The sequence below is a fragment of the Piliocolobus tephrosceles genome, chromosome 10 (assembly GCF_002776525.5).
Source record: "Piliocolobus tephrosceles isolate RC106 chromosome 10, ASM277652v3, whole genome shotgun sequence".
Classification (NCBI taxonomy): Eukaryota; Metazoa; Chordata; class Mammalia; order Primates; family Cercopithecidae; genus Piliocolobus; species Piliocolobus tephrosceles.
The window spans coordinates 104,507,535-104,530,626 of record NC_045443.1 but is presented as its reverse complement, the minus strand read 5'-3'; the positions used below and the strand labels follow the sequence as shown (position 1 = coordinate 104,530,626).

The 23,092-nt window shown below is 44.7% G+C and overlaps 1 pseudogene; it reads left to right on the top strand.

The window, feature by feature from the left end:
- The first annotated feature begins 20,392 nt into the window (after positions 1-20,392).
- Positions 20,393-21,485, top strand: LOC111540821 (annotated as a pseudogene).
- Positions 21,486-23,092: the final 1,607 nt, after the last annotated feature.

Genomic DNA, 23,092 nt, shown 5'->3' with positions numbered 1-23,092 from the left:
TGATGTGATTATTTCACATTGCATGCCTGTATCAAAATATGACATGTACCCTGTAAATATATACACCACTGTGTACCCACAAAAATTTAAAAATTGTAGCAAGTGCGGTGACTCATGCCTGTAATCCTAGCACTTTGGGAGGCCAAGGCGGGTGGATCACTTGAGGTCAGGAGTATGAGACCAGCCTGGCCAACATGGTGAAACCCCGTCTGTACTAAAAATACAAAGAAATTAGCCGGGTGTGGTGGCAGGCGCCTGTAATCCCAACTACTCGGGAGGCTGAGGTAGGAGAATCGCTTGAAACCAGGAGGTGAAAGTTGTGCCACTGCCCTCCAGCCTGGGCGACAGAACGAGACTCCATTTCAGAAAAACAACAAAAAAAAATTTTTTTAAACCTAGAGGGAAAAAAAAAAAAAAAGCTGAGTGATGTGTACATGGCAGGAGGGGGTGGAACTGGGAAAGAAAGCAAAGGAAAAGTATCAGCAAATCCAAGTTATTTATAAAAATGTTACTGAAACTATTTAGGGATATGCTGAAACTTTTGAGTTAATAGCATTATTTTTAACTATTCTTGGGAAGACCAACTTTGTAGCCCACTATAGGATAGATTAAGTGAGGAGAAACTGGAAGAAGAGAGGCTGATTAGGCTATCATCAATTAGTTCGAACTGAGAACCCGTGGTGCAATTGCTGAGGGCCCTTTTCCGGTTGCTCAGGAATTGACACGAGGATCTCAGTTGAAAATTGGAGGAGCTAGTTCTCCCCTACAGGAGGCAAGCACCAACACCTGAGGCTAGACACCTAGATCCCCTACTGTTGAAGGTGAAGGTGCAGTGTTTGGGGTGAGAAGTTTTCCTCTCCCTTAGGCCAAGAGAAAGAAGGTCCCCAAAGAATCACTGCTAAGTACTGTAGTGCCCACAATACGAGAAGAATAACATCTTACTCCCACTCTTTCATCTGCTTAGGCAAGGGCTAACTAATCTGTCTCTGTGCCTACCTGAGCACTGGAAGGAGAATGAAGAGGGCAGGCCTTTCCTTCCTTGGAGAAAAGAATTGGTTGGAAAGTTAGTTGTGAGGTGGGGGAAAGGGGTACCTGAACCATCCAAATCTTTCCAAGCATCATGTCTTCAGGGAAGCCTTTTGTGTTCCCCCCGTACAAACTAACTTCCTTTCTTACCCGTTCTCCCGGAACTATTTTTCCTTTAGAACATTTATTTATCTCATCCAGGAGTGCCAAGGGACAGAATACAGTCATGGGTTCTTAGTTTTTGCTTCCGGTTGGGTCAGTAAAGCCCCTTCCTCATTCCTCTTTTCTGCTTATCACTACAGACAGAAACAAAAAACCATGGTTCAGGCTGCTAAAAGCCTAAAGCAAAACAAAGCAGCACAGCAACAACAACAAAATAAGGCAGGTTGGACAAGCTTGTGTAATGTCTTTAAAAAAAAAACTCATCCATTGTATCTCTACCTTGTACAAATTAAGCATTTGTTAAATTTAATCAGAGAAATGAATGAGTGGAGAAATGAATGAATTTTAAAAAGGGAACTCTTGGGTTTTTACCAACAATTATAACCATATTTAAAAGTACAAATGTATACATGACATAAGCATTAAAAATACTGGATAAATATGCACAGAATGTTAACATTGATTTTATTTTAGTGGTGGGATTTCAAATTATTTTAGTTTTTTCTTTGTAATTTAAGAAATTTCTACAATGATGTTAATTTATTTTCAAATTGGAAGCAAGAAAACACTACAGACTACACTGTGCTAAGGGCATCGTTGTTAAGGAACCAGGTTCTGTCTCTGCTACTTACCACCATGTGACCTGGGGCAAGTCATTGCCTCGCTGACTATCAGTTTCCTTATCTGTAAAGTGGGGATAATCAAAGAACTGGGTGGCTGTGAGGATTAAGTGGGAGAATTCATGTAGGGTTTGGTACTGAAAGACCCTGGTCTTTAAATATCAACTATTATTATTGCCTTTGGTGAAAACACTTCTTGCCCTTGGCACTGTGATGCATTTCTACTGTAATTATGTATGTAAATTTATTTGGTCATAGTGAATACTATTTATTAATAAATGCTAAACTTCAGTTGTGCTTAGAATTTAAAATAATTCAATGCATCACCAACAGGTGGCAGCATATCACAGCTTCTTTACAAAGCCCTTGGTGTCCTCGTACAACTTTCCCTGTTAGAACCTATTTTTAAAGGGAAAAAGCTTTAGAGTTTAAAAGGGAAGAGACCTTAGGGTTAATCTAATTCAACTCCTTCACTGTACATATATGGAAACCTGGAGATGTAGTAAAAACAAAGAACACGTCCTGTTCTTCTGCTAGGAAAGGGCAGGGTTGCGGGAAGAGGTGGGGAGAAAAATCCCTGAGTGTACTTCATGCCTGAATTTGCAGTATTTCTGCAATATCCACTTTAGCTAATCAAGAAAACTTAGAATACATGGCAGAAAACATTTTCTAGTTCTCAAATGGAAATATCAATTTGAGGAGTAAAGAATATATCTCACGGTCATGCACAGTAGGTGGCTGATGAGCCTCAAAATACGGAGATTCCCCCACCCCACCTCTTTTTTAAAGCTTTTTCCAGCTGACAGAGGCATTGCCCCTTGTCATAGCACTGGATCCTCACAATCAGGGGCAAGGGTTATCATTGCTATTGTGCCGACGAGGAAATGAAGAAGCAAATGCCCTCATAAACGGAACATGAATTCAAATCCAGATTATTCTTCCTTCCTTCCTTCATTGAAAACATGCATTTATTAACTTCCTGTTGTGTGCCAGTGCTCTGCTAGCTGTTGGAGATGCATGGCTCACTGGGAATACACCTCCAAAGACCACAGTCTCCATCGTTAAAGGATTAGGGTGTCTGAACTTCATGATACCAAATTCCTGTCTCTTTCTACCACACACACACGTGCACAGTGCTCTGCATGTATAGTAGGTACCCAACAAATATCTGCTGTACTTGGCAGCTGGGCACATCACCAAAGGCCCTTGAGACCACTGAATTGCAATGATGGTATAATGTTTGACTGCAGTAGTCAAATATTATGATAGTCGAACATTACAGGCTCAGAACAACTTTTTAAATGTCTAAGATTTGTTTATATGTGTATACTCTCTCCCACTCAGAAAGCACTTAGGGGCTGTAGGATGTCTGCATATTCAATGAAGTTTTTGTGTTTTGAATAATAGCCCCCAGATCTCTCAAAATACCCGAGGAAAGCTAAATCCATACAGCCCTAGTTGGACTGCTAGATGGCAGTAGCAGCACGTGCTGTTTTTGGACTCTAGTCCGTCAATCTCACAGAGAGGAAGGAGCCTTCAGGAGTAGCTGGTCTATACCCTTTCATTTCACAAATGGGAAGGCTGAGGCCCCCAAAGGGAAGGGCACCAACCAAAGTGAGGTAACTAGTTAACTAAACAACCTACAACTGGCTGAATTATATACAGGTTGCTGACTTTTATGATTTAATATTTGCATGAAAAGTTTCTTTATGGATACACTCAAAAACTATTTTAAATGTTTTTGTGTAAAATTGTTTTTGGAAAACAAAAAAACAAAAAGAAAAAGCAAACAAAAGAATGGAAAATAAGGTTAAATCTCTCTCCCACTCCACCTTAGATCTCCTCCCAGTGGAGGAACTTGCTACCAAGTTTTTAAATAACTATCCAGAGATATATTTAATTAAGTACACACACAGAAATGCATACACATACACACACTTGGTTATGGTGCATTCGTAATATCTAAACTGTGTGTGTGTGATCGGATGGATATAATGCATATATGAAATACAAAATAATATGAACAAAAGCGTGAAAGCTGTGGCCCCCCGGAAAATGTCTCCTTCACCCTCCCAGCCTCCACTAAAAAAAAAAAGAAGAAGAAAAAGTCCATAAAATAGTTTCCAAACTCTGGAATGGCTTTATTTTATTTTTATTATTTTTTTCACCATTTCTCTGTTGATTTAACAGATTAAAACTCTGCCAGTGGCACCCATAGTATCGATCTTGGTAAATCCTGCCTTCTGAAGCTCTCCCTGCCATAATTAAATTACTGTAAATACAATTAGAAGGTCCCTCTAGGTGGTCTGTGTGACACCAGCCCCAAAGGAATTGTCTTGAGATATTTGAACCAAAAGTAAAGAGCAAAGTGGCGGAATCCCCTTAATCTTTGGGGCCAGTTCTTTGAGGATTTGTGGGCATGAAATAACAGGCGGTCGGTTTTAGGCAGAGCAAGCGGCACTTTCAGGAGTTATTTTTCTCAACCATCACTGGCCTTTAGGGTCAGCGTGGGGGATCCGGTCTCCGCTGCCAGCTTCCTGCCCTCCTCCTCCTCACTGCCTAGTAATTTGCAAATTCTGCTTCCAATCTGGAATAGCACAGGCTAGGGTAGTTAGTACTTTGCATCCAACACTTTTGCATAGTGTTGGGAGCTGTTGCTATGTGGTCCACGTGTGTTGCTCAACAAGCTTAAACTTTGCATAGCCCATGCTAAACTAATTTGCGTCAATTTGTCTACATCATGCCAACAATCGTCCTGAGAGTCCTGAATAGAACATACAAGGCTGCTGATAAAGGCCCTCAGCACAGATGCCGCCAGCCATTCTGCGGGGCCCCACTGTTGCTAGTTCTTCACCATGGTTTCTTCATATCCTAGTGACAATGTTAGTTTTTCCACTGTGGAGTTAAAAGTTTTTTTTTTTTTGGTAACAAAAGGCAGTGCCTATACAACTGGCACTCCAACTGATTTTTTTTTTTTAAGAAAGACACGGCTGAATTCTAGTCCTGGTGTTTCCTAACAACTTTTTTTTCTTTTTTTTTTTTTTTTGCAAGTTTCAGAGAAAGCAACTGGAGTTAAATTTTTTAGAAAGTGTTCGTGCAACAGTGACAAGATGCTTGTCTGACAATCTGTCATTACGTTGTACTAAAATTTGAAGCCTAAAAACTCATTACTTTCTATGGAAAGATCCATTTTTCTAAGTAAGAACATAATTAACATTTAGGACCAAAGATAGCAGAAGCAATACGAGAAAACAAAAGTAATTTGTGCTGTATGAACACTAGGAAATAATCTCCTATTTAGGAGAAATTTCTATTTATTTTCAAAGCCAGATCTGGAAATATATTGATCCAGCCAATTTAGAGAAAGCACCAGAAAGCCTGGGGAGTTAATTTAATTGAATCGCTATAGGAAATTGTCCAGGCTGGAGTGCAGTGGCACAATCATGGCTCATTGCAGCCTTGAACTCCTGGGATTGAGAGATCCTCCCACCTCAGCCTCCTGAGTAGCTAGACTACAGGCAAACCCCATGATACCTGGATAATTTCTTAATTTTTTTGTTGACCTGGCTATTCTCAAACTCCTGGCCTTAAGCAATCCTCCTGCCTCAGTCTCCCAAAGTGCTGGGATTACAGGTATGAGCCACCACACCCAGCCCATTTTTCTAAGGATCTAAAAACCATCCTGAGAAAACTGATAAATGTCCAAATGTTTACATGTAAGTGTTATGCCTATATGTCTAGGTAGGAGGAACTAATTAGAATGTATTCAATTCAGTGGGTTAGAGGAAGAGAGATGAAGAGAGGTTGGGTACATTGATGGGTACAAACATACAGTTAGATAGAAGGAATAAGTTATAATGTTTACTAGTATAGTCGGGTGACTATAGTTAACAACAACATGTTGTATTTTTCAAAATAACTGGAAGACGCTGGGCACGGTGGCTCATGCCTGTAATCCCAACACTTTAGGAGTTCTCCCAAAGTGGGAGAATTGCTTGAGGCCAGGAGTTCAAGACCAGCTTGGGCAACACAGTGAGACCCATCTACAAAAAGTTTAAAAATTAGCCAGACATGGTGGTGTGTCGCTGTAGTCCCAGCTACTCAGGAGACTGAGGCAGAAGGACTGCTTGAGCCCAGGAGCTTGAGGTTACAGTGAGCCACTGTATTTTAGCCTGTGTGACAGAGAAAGACCCTGTCTCAAAAAAAAAAAAAACAAAAAACAAAAAAAACAAGGACTTGAAATGTAGAACATATAGAAATGATAAATACATATAGAAATGATATATAGAAATGATACCCTGAATTGATCATTACACACCCTACGCATGTAACAAACTTCTACATGTACCCCATTCATATGTATAAATATCACGTATTAAAAAAGAATTTATTCAACAAGTGATTATTGAGTTATTGACTGCCTACTATGTGCCAGGCACCCTTCCAGGCACTTAAGATGTAGAAGTGAACAAACAGTCACAGTCTTTGGTTTTATGGCACCTAGGAGAGACATGATACATAAACAAACCAGTAAACACATAACAGGCAATGGAAATGCCAGGTCATGGGAGGTGCTAAGAAAAAAAAACTAAGGGTAGAAAGTAGTCAAAGTGCTACTCTAGATACAGAGGCCACAGTAGATGTCACTGCTGAGATGTCATTGAGCAGAAACTCCAGGGAGAGTGGGCAGAGGCCTTGACCATGTCAGTGGTCCCAGCAGACAGAGGAGTGGGAGTAACAGTCCCAGAGGCGGGAATGGCCTTATATGTTCATGGCCAGCACAACTGGAGAGCAGGGAGCTGGGAGGCCAGAAGGTAGGAGAGGCAGTCCTAAAGAGATGAGAAAAAACGAGCGGCTAATGCTGTACCAGCACGGCCTCTCCACTATTCTGCGTCATAACAACTCTAGATATGAGCCAACTGGTTCTAGTCTCTCCCAGCTATCCTTGCAGAGAATCCTAGAGAAAGATGGGCAGGCTGATACTACATGGGAGGATGTGGAGATAATTGAAGCTAACAGGTATATGATAAGATGCTCAAAGTCATTAGTAATTTAAAAATTGCAAATTAGAGCCACATATATTTATAACTTTTCTATTGGTGATCTGGCACAAATTAGAAAACTAAATCATGACAGGTGTTTGCAGAAGTGTGGGGGCGGTGGCGCCCTCATGCACAGTTGCTGTGATGGTAGACAGGTGCAGCCATGCTAAAGAACAATCTAGAATTACTTAGGCAAATTAGTATCTGAGATCCCCTACGACCCAGCAGTCCTGTTCCTAGTATTCATATATTCCATGGAAATTCTGTTGTGAAAATGAAAAAAACATAGCCTTGGAATTTAAAAACAGGACTTTGTAAGAAGTGTACTGCAGGAAGAAAGAAAGGAGGTGCTTACCAATCAGGGCTTAGGGACGCCACATCCTGGTTCCGTAATACATCATCACCTTGTGCATTCCTTTTGACAATAGGTATAGTCTGTGACTCCCACCAGCAACTGCCAATGCTGCTCTTATACAGACTGGAGGGCTGGGCCGCTTGCCTTCCCGCAGCAAGGCTGACTACGACCTTGCCTTTTCTGAGATCCACAGAGGTCAACACTGAGGCCAGTTCTCGCCGTTCCTTTTTAGGAGACATGAGGGGCCTTTTCACAAGTCAGGGACCATGAAGTCTCCACCTACAGGGGCCAAAACTGAAAAGCAGATGTCCCCAAAACATGCAGGGCCAAGTCAAGAGTACAAATGGACGCCCACATCCCATACCTAAATATTTAAAATTGGCCAGGTGCGGTGGCTCATGCCTGTAATCCCAGCACTTTGGGAGGCCGAGGCGGGTGGATCACGAGTTCATGAGATCTAGACCATCCTGGCTAATATGGTGAAACCCCGTCTCTACTAAAAATACAAATATTAGCCGGGTGCGGTGGCGGGCGCCTGTAGTCCCAGCTGCCTCGGGAGGCTGACGCAGGAGAATGGCGTGAACGCGGGAGGCGGAGCTTGCAGTGAGCCAAGAAGGTGCCACTGCACTCCAGCCTGGCCCATTAGGGAATCATGATAGGTTTAAAGCAGATTTTTAAGACAATAAAACCAGAGATGATAGAAACAGAACCATTTTGAGATAATTAAAAACCAAACTGCCCAAAATACTAAAAGGTAGCACTTACCAACCATGAGCCTTGAGTCTACTTAACCTCTCTGGGCCTCAGTGTCTGCAGCTGTAAGCAAGTGGGTTAGATGAGTTAACAACCTCAAAAGCCCTCTTCTAATGACTTCTGTTCCTCCATGTGTAAGACAGGTTCTGGGTTGAACCAGATTAGGGATTCCCAATTTGAGCTTCCCTGAGGGTTTTCCCTCCCACTCCACTGCCCACTCCCCACCCCCCATTTAAACCAGAATCTCATTTTTTTTAAGTTCTCCCAGATGATTCTAACTGCAGCCAGGGCTGAGATCTGCGGACCCAGTGATGCTTTCCAAGATCCTTCTCCTGTCTCCATCGGAGCTCCTCTCTATGAAAGGAGCACATAGGGCAGGATCATCCATCTCTTGGCTTCTCTTATTTCTAGGACTGGAGACTCTCTGAGACTCAGCGTTTCCAACAAGCAGCACTTTGTCAGAAGAACCGTGGGCTCTGAGGGAGGCCCTGGTCATGGGGTCACCTGCATTTGTGCAAAGCAGCAGGGGTGGGAGATGGGGTTTGAGGCCTGGGCAGACAGGTGCTGTGAATGAGAACCAGGCCCTGCGACAGAGCTGCCAAGGCTGGACTTGGCAAAGAGGAGGCCACTTCTCAACCAGTATGAATGGGCTGACGCCTTCTGGCAGCTCCTTGGCCTCCACCAGGCACCTGCGGGCCGGTGCTTCTTGGCAGGTGAGAAGCAGTGAGCAGAATGGGGCTTTTCTAAGACTGTTCCCTGGAACAACATCTCTTGACATCTGGGGAGATGAGCGGTGGAAAAGACAAGGCACTGCGTGTTCATCTGGGTCCATGAGCATCTCAGTGGTGGGGAGGCAGAGAGGGAGCTCGTGTGGAAGGAAGTGCTCGTCCGGAGCTTAGCAAATTCCAGACACTGTGAATGAGATTGGCTGATGCTTTGTATCAAATGTAAAGTGGCCTCTTTTTGCATGGCTGGCACTGGAGGCTGATGACCAGGATCCAGAGCTCTCCAGGAGCCTGGCAGGGCCAAGCATGAGGCCTGATTGCAGCTCTGTGGGGGCGGCAGGGACAGGGCCGCCTGCTTAGAAGAGGTGTCATTGTCAACCAGGACTAGGAGCCTAGAAGTGATGAAATTCCCGTCAGGGACAATCCAGCAGGTTCTGCCACCGCCCACCCCTTCTGAGGCCCAGGTCTTAAGTGCAAAGACCACAGATTCCAAACCAGACTCTAGAGCATGAGGTCTCAGTTTGGGAGATGCCTTTTGGGTACTAAAATATCAGAAATTCCAAGATAATTCCATTCCAGGTTTATGTGAACAACAGGAGAGAACACTGTCATAAAGAGTCCCTGAAAATCTGGGCTTAAAATCGAAGTAACATTTGCCATTTATTGATGTCTTCTCTGTGCTCCTTGTTTTACAGACTTTATTTTCTGAGATCTTTAAAACAACCAGGTGATGGAGATGCTGTGATTCCCATTTGGCAGTTGAGAAGATGCTGAAGCATCTTCTTCACTTCTGGGAAGTGAAGCTGCTTACTCAAGTTGGTAGAGCCAGGATTCAAACTCTGCTCTGATGCCCAAACCTGAGCATCTCCCACTAGGCTGTGCTTCCTGTAAATCCAGGAGGCAGCTGGGAGAAAGTGTGGAATGCACATGGCAGAGGTTGTTAGTAAACAAAGACAATGGGGAAGACCCCAGATGCTCCGCCACGTAACCAGCCGTGCAGACATTCCTGGTGTCTGAGACTTCATGAATGTCATTATTGAAGTTTTCAGGAACGTTTTGAAAAGTGAGCAATAAAATAACTGGATTGAAGCTAGGCACGGTGGCTCATGCCTGTAATCCCAGCACTTTGGGAGGCTGAGGCAGGCAAATCACTTGAGGCCAGGAGTTTGAGACCAGCCTGGGCAACATGGTGAAATCCCATCTTTACTAAAAATACAAAAATTAGCCAGATGTGGTGGTGCACGCCTGTAATCCCAGCTAGTCCAAAGCTGAAGCAGGAGAATCACTTGAACCCAGGAGGCAGAGGTTGCAGTGAGCCAAGATTGTGCCACTGCCCTCTAGCCTGGGCGACACAGCAAGACTCCACCTCAAAACAAAACAAAAAGAACTGGGTTGATATATTTCTGTCTTAATCAGGGTTCACGTGATTTTAAGAAGTAAAAATCAGCCAGGCATGGTGGCTTGCTCCTGTAATCCCAGTGCTTTGGGAGGCTGAGGTAGGAGGATCACTTGCGGCCAGGAGTTCAAGACCAGCTTGGGCAACATAGTGAGACCCCATCTCTACAAAAAATTTAAAAATTCCCGAGGTATGGTGGTGTGCACCTGTAGTCCCAGCTACTCGGGAGGCTGAGCAGGAGGATCACTTGAGCCCAGGAGTACGAGGCTGCAGTGAGCCGAGATCACACCATTGCACTCCAGCCTGGCAACAGAGTAAGGCACTGTCTCGAAAAAAAAGAAAGAAAGGAAAAAAGAAGCAAAAATCTATTCTTCCTATTTAATCAAAAAAGGTCAATGTATGGGAAAGATATGGGGGTGTTCCATGGCCTCCAAGGACAGGAAATGAAGTCAAACTCAAGAAGGGACCAGAACCAGCAACTGCCTGAGCCCCTCCCCCAGCCTGCATTTAGTAGATGGATGCCCAGGCTTTCATGGGGTGACTCTCCAATTCGCTGTTGACTAGGGGGTTTGTGAAATTTCCTATTGGGAGAGAATGGGATTCCCTGGTCTGGCAGTATAGAATCTTAACCGACACTAAGGAAAGTGATGTTTCTGAAACAGAGCTACAGAGTGGACGGCCTACAGCTTCTGGAGCCAGATCAGACTTAGGTTTGCAGGCAGACTCTGAGACCCCTAGCTAAGTTATCCTGGGAAAACTTTGTTGCTCTGAGACTTAGTTTCCCTGATTGGAAAATGAGGATCATAAATCCTGCACTGGATGCGTTAAAGCAGCATAGAGCCTGGTACTCAGTAAATGTCCAGTGTAACTTCCCCCCCGTCACTTCCTGAGATGCAGACGGCATCTGATAGAGAACCCCTCTGAGGTTATCACGCAGGAGTTCTCAGTGTGTGACACTGGGAACAGGGAAATGGGAGGATTCCAACTGTCTCTTGCAATGGTGACATGAACTACTCTTTAAAAAAAAAAGAAAGTTCTGGCAAGTTCTATTAAAGAAAAATTTTGTATGATTTACTTTTCACCAGTCTTCTCTGGCATGCTTCTAATGAACTCAGAATCACCGGGATCAACGATAGACAATGTACAGACTCTAGTATTTTCTGCACGCTGTGCCTAATTCAATATACTTGCCACTGTAGTGGCAATAAGACTGGACACCAGTTTTGGCCAACAGGGCCTAGTACTCTATTTTGGATTTCCTCAGAGCTGGGCAGTTGTTAGCGAGGATGATCAATTTCGCTTTGCCTTGTCTGATCATCTTCAGGGTCAGCTTATAACCCAGCATGTACTTCCCACTTTTCATAAGGAGCTGAAGTCCACAGTTGATTCACTCTAACAACTTTCTCCAACTTCTTAACGGCCACCATATTCCTGCCCTTGGGTCTGGGATGGCCTCCAACCAGGATCAGCCACCAAGATTTCTAGGGCGTGAGAAAGGAAGCATTAGCTACTCTTTGGGTATTCACACTTGACCGGAATAGAAATCTATACAATCTTGTCTTCATAAGAATGGTTTTCTTCCCCTGCTTGAAGTCCCAGAGACACTGACTAGGCTTTGGGGAAAACTAAGAAGAAAATGCCCACGATAGAATTTTCATAGATAGAGCTATAGGAGGAAAAAAGGGAAGGGGTGGGTTTGTGTATTGCTTTAATTAGCAAAACCAGGAAGTAACACAAACCACAAATGTGACCTGCATTTAAAAATCATTTTCTCAGTTGGGCACTGTGAGTCACATCTGTAATCTTAGCACTTTGGGAGGCCCAGGTGGGAGGACTTCTTGATACCAGGGGTTTGAAGACCAGCCTGGACAACACAGTGAGACCCCCATCTCCACAAAATAATAAATAATTAATCAGGTATGGTGATGCAGGGCTGTAGTCTTAGCTACTTTGGGAGGCTGAGGCAGGAGGATTGCTTGAGCCTAGTTCAAGGCTGCAATGAGCTATGATCATACCGCTGTACTCCAGCATGGGTGACAGTGAGACTCTGTCTCCAAAAATTTTTTTTAAAAATTATTATCTTCTGATGGCTTTCTTGTTTTAGATGGAGTCTCGCTCTGGCGCTGAGGCTGGAGTGCAGTGGCGCAATCTCGGCTCACTGCAACCTCTGCCTTCTGGGTTCAAGTGATTCTCCTGCCTCAGCCTCCCAAGCAGCTGGGACTACAGGCACGTGCCATCATGCCCCACTAATTGTCTGTATTTTTAGTACAGACGAGGTTTCACCATATTAGCCAGGATGCTCTCGATCTCCTGACCTCGTGATCCACCCACCTTGGCCTCCCAAAGTGCTGGGATTACAGGCGTGAGCCACCGCACCCGGCTCTGATGACTCTCTTATGTATCATTTTGTGATGCTCAAAGTGTCGCCAAGAATAGGGCTTATTTATTGCCATGCAGAGAGAGGAATCCAGACGTCCTAAAATCCTGGCTCAGTTTCCAGAGTCTCCACTGAGCCCATCTCTTGGGAGACAGAGAGACAGTATTCTTTCAAAACGAATGAGACAGCATGCCAGTTCTGTCCCCCTTCCCTGGCTCCCTCCAGGAGTGGGTCAGCCTGGGCTCTCCAAGCAGCTCCCTTTTCACTCTGAGCCATTAGGAAGGGCCTGATTCCAGGCAGGAAGTCAAACTCCACAGCTCTCTGCCCATGCATTCTACAGAAGCCATCAGGAACATTAGGGTCTGGCCCAAGAGCTGCCACCAAGGACTCTGATTTCTGTTCCACCTGAGATTGGGTCTGGATACCTCAGTGTCCAAAACTGGAGACCTCTGGAAAACAGATGAAGGAGGGAGAGGGGACAGGAGTAAGAACCTGCATGCACCGGTGTAGTGCCATGACAGAATCATGGCTCACTGCAGCTTTGACCTCCCAGGCTCAAACGAGCCTCCCACCTCAGCCTCCCAAAGTGTTGGGATTACAGGCTTCAGCCGTGGTGCCTGGCTAGTTTTTTTCTTTTAACAGTTCTTAACCTTTTCTGAGCCACAGATCACTCTAGGATTTTTTTTTTTTTTTTTTTTTTTTTAAGATGGAGTCTCGCTCTGTCGCCCAGGCTGGAGGGCAATGGCTGGATCTCAGCTCACTGCAAGCTCCGTTTCCCGGGTTTACGCCATTCTCCTGCCTCAGCCTCCCGAGTAGCTGGGACTACAGGCACCCGCCACTATGCCCGGTTAGTTTTTTGCATTTTTTTAGTAGAGACAGGGTTTCACCGTGTTAGCCAGGATGGTCTCAATCTCCTGACCTCGTGATCCACCCGTCTCGGCCTCCCACAGTGCTGGGATTACAGGCTTGAGCCACAACGCCTGGCCCACTCTAGAATCTTAAGAGGATTCCTAGGAAGCATGCCCCAGGAAAAGGCACACGTGCACACAATCTGACAGGCAGCATCAGGATGATCCCTGTAATCCCAGCACTTTGGGAGTCCCAGGCAGGAGGATTACTTGAACCCAGGATTTCAAGACCAGCCTGGACAACATAGTGAAACCCTGACCCTACAAAAAAATACGAAAAAGAGTCAGGCGTGGTGACACGCACCTGTAGTCCCAGCTACTTGGGAGGCTGAGATGGAAGGTTGCAGTGAGCTGTGATCATGCCATTGCACTATAGCCTGGGCGAAAGAAAAAAAGAAGAGAGGAAGGAAGGAGGGAAGGAAGGAAGGAAGGAGGGAGGGAGGGAAAGAGAAAGAAGGAAGGAGGAAGGGAGGGAGGAAGGGAGAGAAATAGAGGGAGGGAGGAAAGGAGGGAGAAAGGAAAGAGGGAGGGAAGGAAGGAAGGAAGGAAGCAAGGAAGGAAAGAAGGAAGGAAGGGGAAGATGGGAAGAACAGGAAAGAAGGAGAAAGAAAGAAAGGGAAAGAAAAAGAGGAGGGAAGGAAGAGGTGAAATGTACAAACTGGCATAGTTTAACTGAGCAAAGAAGGATTTGTGAATTGGGTAGTGCCTCAATGAGAGAGTCCAGCTAGTCGTGTGGTATAAGAAGATTTACGGACAGAAAAAGGAAAATGACCTGCAGAAGGCAGAATGGAGGTACAGAGACAGCCCACGTGGTTACGATAGCATTCACCTGATTTAAACTTGATTTGAACAGTTGGCCACCTGTGATTGGCGGAAATTCAGTGACTGGCACAAGAGGAGGTTACAGTCTGTTCACACATCCCGTTAGGTTACAGTTCACTAGGTAGGAGAAGCCTTTAGGCCGAACTTAAAATATGTAAGGAGGCAGCTTTAGGCTAAACTTAATTTAACAGAACCATCACTAGAACCCACACAACTGCCTTAAAGGAGATGACAAAAAAAAAAAAAGAAAGAAAGGAAAAAAAAGAATGTTACTACCGCTGGGTGTTCTGGAAAGTTCAGTGCTGCAATTACTCGCTTCAGAGCCACACGGTCTTTGCTCCCTGTCCCACTCTGTCTGTACTACAACCCTGTCTGGGCCACCTCAGCTGAGGCTGGGGTGGATGGGCACAGATACTACCAAGAAGGTTCTGAGAGTGGGTGTGAGGGGACAGCTCTCAGGGAGACAGGTGTAGGCTGGGCAGGTACCCAACACAGTGTCTGCTGCAGCTAGGAGTAGGAGGAGCACTAGATGAAGAGTCCAGAAGCCTGGGATTGGAGGAGGTTTCCTTCCCTGGAGGCCCTCTGAGCTGGGGTTTTCCCGGTAGATTCCCAGGCTTCTCTCTCAGGTCATTCCAGCTCGTTAAAGATTCAAATGAAGCCCAGGGTGGCTGTTCCAGAGCTCACGAACACTTAGGCTGGTTCCCACGTGCTCATTCCCCAGACCCCCAGCTCCAGGGGCTCATTGGCATGTGCCTTCCTTCCGTAGCGGCTCCTTTTCCTCTTTGTGCCCCCTCACTGGGGGCTGGAGGGCTGGGTTCTGATTCAGGTAGGGGAAGAGGCATATTGAAACATTTGCATGCAAGACAGACATACGACATTGTAGGGAGAGCAGACAATTCAGTGAGTCTATCCCTGGCCCTCTGCTGGTGAGATACGTGATCTTGGAGGAGCCTCAGTTTTCTCTTCTGTAAATTAGGGGCAGTAATTCTTTTCTTAGCGAACCCTCCCTCCTGGCCGGGAGCGGTGGCTTACTCCTGTAATCCCAGCACTTTTGGAGGCCGAGGCAGGTGGATCACCTGAGGTCAGGAGTTTGAGACCAGCCCGACCAACATAGTGAAACCCCGTCTGTACCAAAAATACAAAACAATTAGCCGAGTGTGGTGGCACGTGCCTATAATCCCAGCGACTCAGGAGGCTGAGGCTGGAGAATTGCTTGAACCGGGAAGCGGAGGTTGCAGTGAGCCGAGATCGCGCCATTGTACTCCAGCCTGGGCAACAAGAGTGAAACTCCGTCTCAAAAAAAAAAAAAAAAAAAAAAAATGAATTCTCCTTCCTGTCACCCACCTTGCTAATTTTTGCTCTATTCTAAAGCTCATTCAAGCATCAGCTCCTCTAGGAAAGCATCCTTGTCACTCTTTGCTCGCCTTCCAAAGCCAGGTTAGGCGCCATCTGTCCCTTTTTCCCCTAGCATCTCATGCTTCTCTCTAATCCGAGCAGCCCGATCAGGCCGGGTTGTGACAGCAGGATCACTGGTGTGTTTCTGCCACATGACTGGAAGGAAATAGAACAAATAGAACAGGAGTTGAGAAATAACCTCACTGTTGCACAGAGATTGTGGAGGGTGTTTCTGCAGCATGTCCTACCCTATTCTGATTGATGCATCCTTAGCATTTCTTGCGTGGAAGTGAAGAGTCTCAATCTATCTCCTCAGGTTGTTAGCAGAATGAAATGATAACGCCTCTAACTCTAGCACTGTTAGTAGTTCTTCATACATTTTAAAGATGATATGACCAACATTGGCAGGAAACCAAATGTCGTCATTAATAGCATGGACGCTGGAACCTGGTTACCTAGGTTCGAACCCCAGCTCTGCCATTAATCCGTCAGTGTAGGAATAAAAACAGAATCTAGCTAAAAGGGTTTGTATGAAGATTAAATGAGATAACATATGTGAAGTGCTGGTGCTTGGAATTCATGGGTGTGTCTGTGTGGTTGGGGATGGTGGGTGGTGGTGGAAGCTGGCGCTGACAAGTAAGCAGAGGCAGCGTATGCCCTTGGATTACAGAGATGGAGGCAGATCCAGGCTTGGGAGGCCTGATGCTTCTGTAGTGCTTGGTTCTGTAACAAAAGAATACAAAACTACGGATGCCGAGTTAAACATGAAAGTGAATGCTTACATACACATTTTATGAAGTTGTCCAGTACCATGAACATCACAAGGTTTTTCCGAAAAACACCTAGTATTTTTTATTAACGATTTGAAATCCTCTATTATAATCATTTTCCTACTATATTTGACTGCATAATCTTTAATCACCTTGCTATGGTCTAAATGTTCGTGTCCTCTCTACATTTTTATGTTGGAACCTAATTTCCAAGGTAATAGGATTAAGAGATGGGGTTTTGGGAAGTGATTCAATCACAATACCCACCCCCATGAATGGGACTTGTGCCCTTATAAAAGTGGCTTGAGGGAGCTCATTTGTCCCTGCCGCCACGTAAGGACTCAGCAAGAGAGTGCCATCTTTTAATCAGAGAGCAGGCCCTCACCACACACTGAGTTTGCTGGCTCCTTGATCTTGAACTTCCCAGCCTCCAAAACTGTGTGCAATACATTTCTATTGTTTAAAAAATACCCAGCCTAAGGTATTCTGTTATAGTAACCCAAATGGACCAAGACACATCTTTGTATAAACAAGGATTTTGTTACATTTTCCATAGAGAAAACAGCAAGATAATCAGCCTCTCTCTTCTAGTGTGGTTGATCATAAATTTGTTTTTATATGGAGGCCGGGTGCGGTGGCTCATGCCTGTAATCCCAGCACTTTGGGAGGCCAAGGCGGGTGGATCACCTGAGGTCAGGAGTTCAAGACCAGCCTGGCCAACATGGCAAAACCCCGTCTCTACTAAAAATACAAAAATTAGCCGGGTGTGGTGGCGGATGCCTGTAATCTCAGCTACTTGGGAGGCTGAGACAGGAGAATCACTTGAACCCGGGAGGCAGAGGCTGCAGTGAGCCAACATGACACCACTGGACTCCAGCCTGAGCGACACAGACTGTGTCTCAAATAATAATAATAATACATAAAAATAAAAAGAGAATTTGTTTTTATATGGAGAGTTTGGAATTCTTTGTTTCAACTCCGTAACAAATGTCACTTATAAGCGATATAAGTTTTTTTTAGGATGGTTGTAAAATTTGAGGAAATATCAAGCTCCTATCGTGAATGAACTGTAATCTTTCAGGGCAGTTAAAATTTTCTCGCACAGTGAATGCCTAATGCACAATGACTCATTGAACTGGTAACACCTATAACCAGTATGTCCTCCGTGTCTTCCCCATAGCGTGGGTCAGGCGTTTGATATTATCTTCAGAGTTGTTAGTATTCCTTAGCAAATCAGAAAGCAAGTTTAAATCTACTCCGAGTGGGTCCCTGTAATTCACTCTTATCATTAGATTATCGAGCAATCCAAAAGCCTGACTATTGTTGTTATTTAAAATTGTCTCTTATTCTCAATTCATTATGTTTTAGTATTATCTGAAATTGATTTTGTTATGCTTCTCAGCGTCAGAATAATTTTCTTTGGTTTTATTGCTCATCTTTGTTTCTTTTTGTTTCATGTACCATTTTTTTACTATGTTAATTTTTCTAGAGGATTTCAAAAATATATTTGAAGATGCAAAAATAAAAGATACCCTTCATATGTATCCGCATCAGGAGGCTGCAAATTTCTCACCTGTTTTACTAAAAAGTCCCCAAAACATCTTTCCAAAGTGTGATTAAAACGGAGCATTTCCAACTCAATCTCCTCTTAGCAAGACCCCAAAATGCCCTGAGCCAGGACATTGCCACTGATGGAAGAGAAATTCGATAAAGGGAAGTTAGAATGAAAAGAAACAGTGATCTTAACAGATGGCCACTAAAATGTCTTAATTTTTCAAACTTTACAAAAACATATGATCATGTCAACCTTTTGCCAGGGTCTCTCCCAGGGCTTAAAAGGTCCCGCAAGCTTAATCATTGAGTTAGGCACTGAACTGTGACCTGAGAATTCTTAGAGATTCATTTGTACTATGTACGAAGTTACTAACTTCTATTGCTGTTATGAAAATTAATCAGACCTGGTTTTTCCCTTCAAGTACCTTTCAGGGAACACGAGGTATACATAGAAAGTATTTAAAAATAGCTTATTGGCAACTATTTTCTGTTATGTATGTATATTTATAAAAAACTACTAGGAGGTAATTTTAGAGTCATACACAGCTGCAAGAAATAAAACAAATGAAACACCGTGCATGGTTACATTTCACCATCAGGAAATTAACATCGATACAACCCGCCAAATTTATACAGATGTCACCAGTTTTACATACACTTGTGAGTGTATATTTTCGTGCGATTTTATCACATATCCATGAGTTGCTTTATTATTTTATCTTTAAATCCATGAGTTGCTTTATTAAAGTATCTTTTAATGCTTAATTAAAAAAAAAAAACCCCTTCAGAATAATAAGCGTTTGGAATATAACTGAATAAAGATGCGTATAATCTTGCATTTAAGATTTAGATTTTATTCTGAAGGCGGGAAAGGGCCACTACAATGGTTAGAATGTACATTTTCTGAAAGCTCAATGTGGACATGGTGGAGGATGGTCTGGCTGGAGCAGGCTACCCGTCGGACAGGGTCTTAGACTCTCAGGGTTGCTCTGGGTAGAGTGCTGAGGGGAGACTCCTTGCCCAGCAGCCGCTCACTCAGACCCCTCCTACTCCCCGGGCCCCGCCCATCCCCGCGCCGGGCCCAGCTGCTCCTCGCTAGGGCCCCGCCCTCCCCAGTTCCCTGAACGCAAACCTCGCTGAACCTTTCCTGAGCGCGGAGTCCTGAGAACCCAGCGGTGAACAAAACGCTGACAGCCCAGTCAGAGAGACAGACAGTAAACACATGCCCCCAAATATATAATCATGTAATTACAGGCTGTGGGAAGTGTTGTGAAAGGAAAACACACCGGACGCTGTGGGTCTCCAGGGGTCCAGGGCGGACTTCCCCTGGGGAAGCTTCCCAGGCACATCTGGACCGAGTCCTGGCGCTGCCACTCGCGAGGCGGGTGTCCTGAGCAGGCTGGGTGGTCCAGCTGGACCATGGGCTCTCGGATCCAAGTGGCTCGACTGTCGAGCCTGGTGTAAAATGGCACTCCCAAAACGTAGTCTAAAAAGGTTAGAGCTTTAGCAGCTTCTTGGAATGCATATTTATTTTGGTTTATACTGCTCCATTCTATGCCCACTCCTTGGAGGAATTTTTTTGATCTCTGCAGAAGCTAGACTGGATTAGAATCCCGTCCGTGTGATCCAAAAGTGCCCTGTGCCTTATTACAAAGCTCAGCTTGCAAGGTCTTGGGGTTTCCTGTGGGCCTTTCTCAGCAGCTCCAGGCCCCTTGGATCCCGGGCTGTGCGTTCGTCCTCTCTCTCTCTCAGACTCAGCAGCAGCAACAGCACTGTCATCTTCGGCACCATAACTAACTCCTATGCAGTGTTTTTAGGGTGCTGGGCATTGAGCTAAGCTCTACGTTATTCATTCATTTTAATCCTCATACTCTGGCTCCGGGCAGGCACTTTATAAAACGTGTTGGTTAATAAATTAGATACAATGGAAGGAAAAAATCACTGATTTATTTTTCCTAGGCACTCTTAGCTTCACAGAGGAGGTGACTTTGAGATGAATTTTGAAAGCGGAGTTCACCAAGCAGAGACGTTGGGATTCATCACTGAAGAGGAGCTGAGGCAGGTATAACAGGTGCATCCGATGTTCCAGGAATGGTGCTTAGGGAAGTGTGGCTGGATGTTAGGTATGGGCGTGAGGATGTGGAGGAAGAAATGTTGAAACAACACCGACCTGGATATATATAGCGTAAGCTCTACAGATGGTTATCTTAATTTTGTGAATACATGCAACATACTTTATGGGGATTTCCAGAAACACTTTGGGCATTGTTGGAACTCAGGTCCTGCTGTAGCAAGTGGGAGCAACAGTCAGTCAAAGACGGGTTCTGGGTCTACAGATGAAACAAGGTTACTTATTTTTCTGCTGGGGAGTGGAAGCTTGGGTGATAAATTGTTAGAGGAATAAAAAAAATTCCTCTCTCAGTACGGGGCACACACAACTTGCACTCTTTCTGCTGCTCCCAGCTCTTGGATACAGCCGACGATGCCATGGGTTTCGGAGACTTGAAAAGCCCTGCTAGCCTTCAGGTGCTCAACGATTACCTGGCAGACAAGAGCAACCATCAAGGGGTATGTACCATCACAAGCACATGTGGCAGTATTTGAAGCAGTGTCCAGCCCACCACTTGTTGACTTGTGTCATGCCCTACGTTGTTATAATCAGATCAAGTCTTATGAAAAGGAAAAGGCCAGACTGCCAGGAGTGAAGAAAGCTGTGGGCAGGTATGGTCCTGCTAATGTGGAAGACACTACAGGAAGTGGAGCTACAGATAGTAAAGATGATGATGAAATTGATCTCCTTGGATCTGATGAGGAGGAAAGTAAAGAAGCAAAGAGGCTAAGGTAAGAACGCCTTGCACAATATGAATCAAAGAAAGCCAAAAAACCTTCACTTAAGACTAGGCATGGTGGCTCATGCCTGTAAATCCCAGCACTTTGGGAGGCCAAGGCGGGTGGGTCATTTGAGATCAGGAGTTTGAGACCAGCCTGACCAACATGGTGAAACCCCACTCTTTACTAAAAATACAAAAATTAGCCAGGCATGGTGGTGGGTACCTGTAATCCCAGCTACTCAGGAGGCTGAGGCAGGAGAACCGCTTGAACCCAGGAGGCAGAGGTTGCAGTGAGCCGAGATCATGCCACTGCACACCAGCCTGGGCGACAAAGTGAGACTCCATCTCAAAACAAAACAAAACAAAACCAAAAAAAAAAAACAGTAAAATAAGATCAATAGAAGAAAAAATACATGATAAGTGCAAAAATTAGAGAGGATCGTCAAACCTAAAAGAAACAAAAAAAACCCCTGCACTTGTTGCCAAGTCCTCCATCTTACTAGATGTGAACCCTTGGGATCATGAGACAGATAGGGTGAAATTAAAGGAATGCGTCAGAAGCATTCAAGCAGATGGCTTAGTCTGGGCCTCATCTAAACTAGTTCCAGTGGGGATACAGATTTAAGAAGCTTCAAATACAGTATGTGGTTGAAGATGATAAAGTTGGAACAGATATGCTGGAGGAGCAGATCGCTGCTTTTGAGGATTATGTATAGCGCATGGATGTGGCTCCTTTCAACAAGGTCTAAAATCTATCCTGGATCATTGCACTTAAATAAAAACTTGAAAGATTAAAAAAAAAGTAGAGTTAGACAAGCTGGAAATCTAATCTAGTTTTAGTCACTTATGCTGATTGGGTGACTTTGGGCAAATTCATTGAAGTCTCTGTAAAATGGGGATAATGCTAAAATCTATCTCATAAGGCCATGTATTTAACAAGATGGCAGAGCAATTGAGTGTTTTAAAAACACACTACATATTTGTTTGTTGTTTTGATCACAACAGTATAGTCAGTCTTGTCTAATTCTTGCTAACATGTGGTAACCATTCTGTAACCTATGTTTCTTAAGTGACACCAACTTTAAATGCAGTCTTGATAACAGTTTTGGAACATTACACTCTAGATTTGTTCCCACCACCTGTGGCAGAACCCCTCCCCTCCATTTCTCTCCAGTTCCTCTGATTCATGGCCTTCCCTGAGACCTAGAGCCTTGCTTCTCAAGGTGTGGTCTGCAGACCAGCATCACTGCCTTCACCTGTGATTGGTTAGAAGCGCAGACTCTTGGCCAGGTGTGGTGGCTCGCACCTGTAATCCCAGCATTTTGGGAGTTTGAGGCAGGCGGATCACCTGAGGTTGGGGGTTCGAGATCAGCCTGACCAACATGGAGAAACTCCATCTCTACTAAAATACAAAATTAGCCGGGCATGGTGGCACATACCTGTAATCCCAGCTACTCGGGAAGGCTGAGGCAGGAAAATCACTTGAACCCGGGAGGTGGAGGTTGCGGTGAGCCAAGATCGCGCCATTGTACTCCAGCCTGGGCAACAAAGAGCGAAACTCCATCTCAATGATAATAATAACAATAATAATGACAGATAGTATTTATTGATTGCTTACCATGTGCCTGGTGTTATGCTAAGCACTTAATACACATTGTCTCATTTTGGGGGCACATTTCATTTTTTTTTAATTTTAGCCATTCCAACAGGTACATAGAGTCATGTATTTCTCAAACCTCTTTAGTGGATGCCATTGGTTCAGTGGTCACTATTGGTTGCCTACCCAAAATTTGTTTCTACAACTTTCTTTCCAGCAGATTCCTATTTTCTCACGTCTCCACTCCTCACCATGGGCTTTGGGGAGGGCTGACCTGAGCCCTGATTCCATGTAAAGGCTTTTATTAACCAAGGGTAATCCCACTCCCCTTGATAATTGGTTCAGGAACGGGCAGATGACCCAATTCTGTCCAAAGAGTCTTCAGGAGGTCTGTCGGGAAGGTTTCTTACTCTTAAGAGGGAGTTGCAGGGAAAGGTGATCTTCTTGGCTGTTGTCATGTCTGGGTGTTACGCTTGGAACTTCTGCCATTTGGCTACTAGTTTCAGGGTGAAGTTCTCTCTGGAGTGAAGGAGCAGAGCGATGCTTCCTTACCAGCGTGGAGCCGCTAGACCAACCCTCTGGGCTTCCAGGTGTTGTGAGATTCGCTTCTTATATAAGCCAGAGTGAGTGAGGTTTCTGCTTCTTGCTTTTTTTTTTTTTTTGAAGTGGAGTCTCACTCTGTTACCCAGGCTGGAGTGCAGTGACGAGATCCCGGCTCACTGTAACCTCTGCCTCCTGGGTCCAAGGGATTCTCCTGCC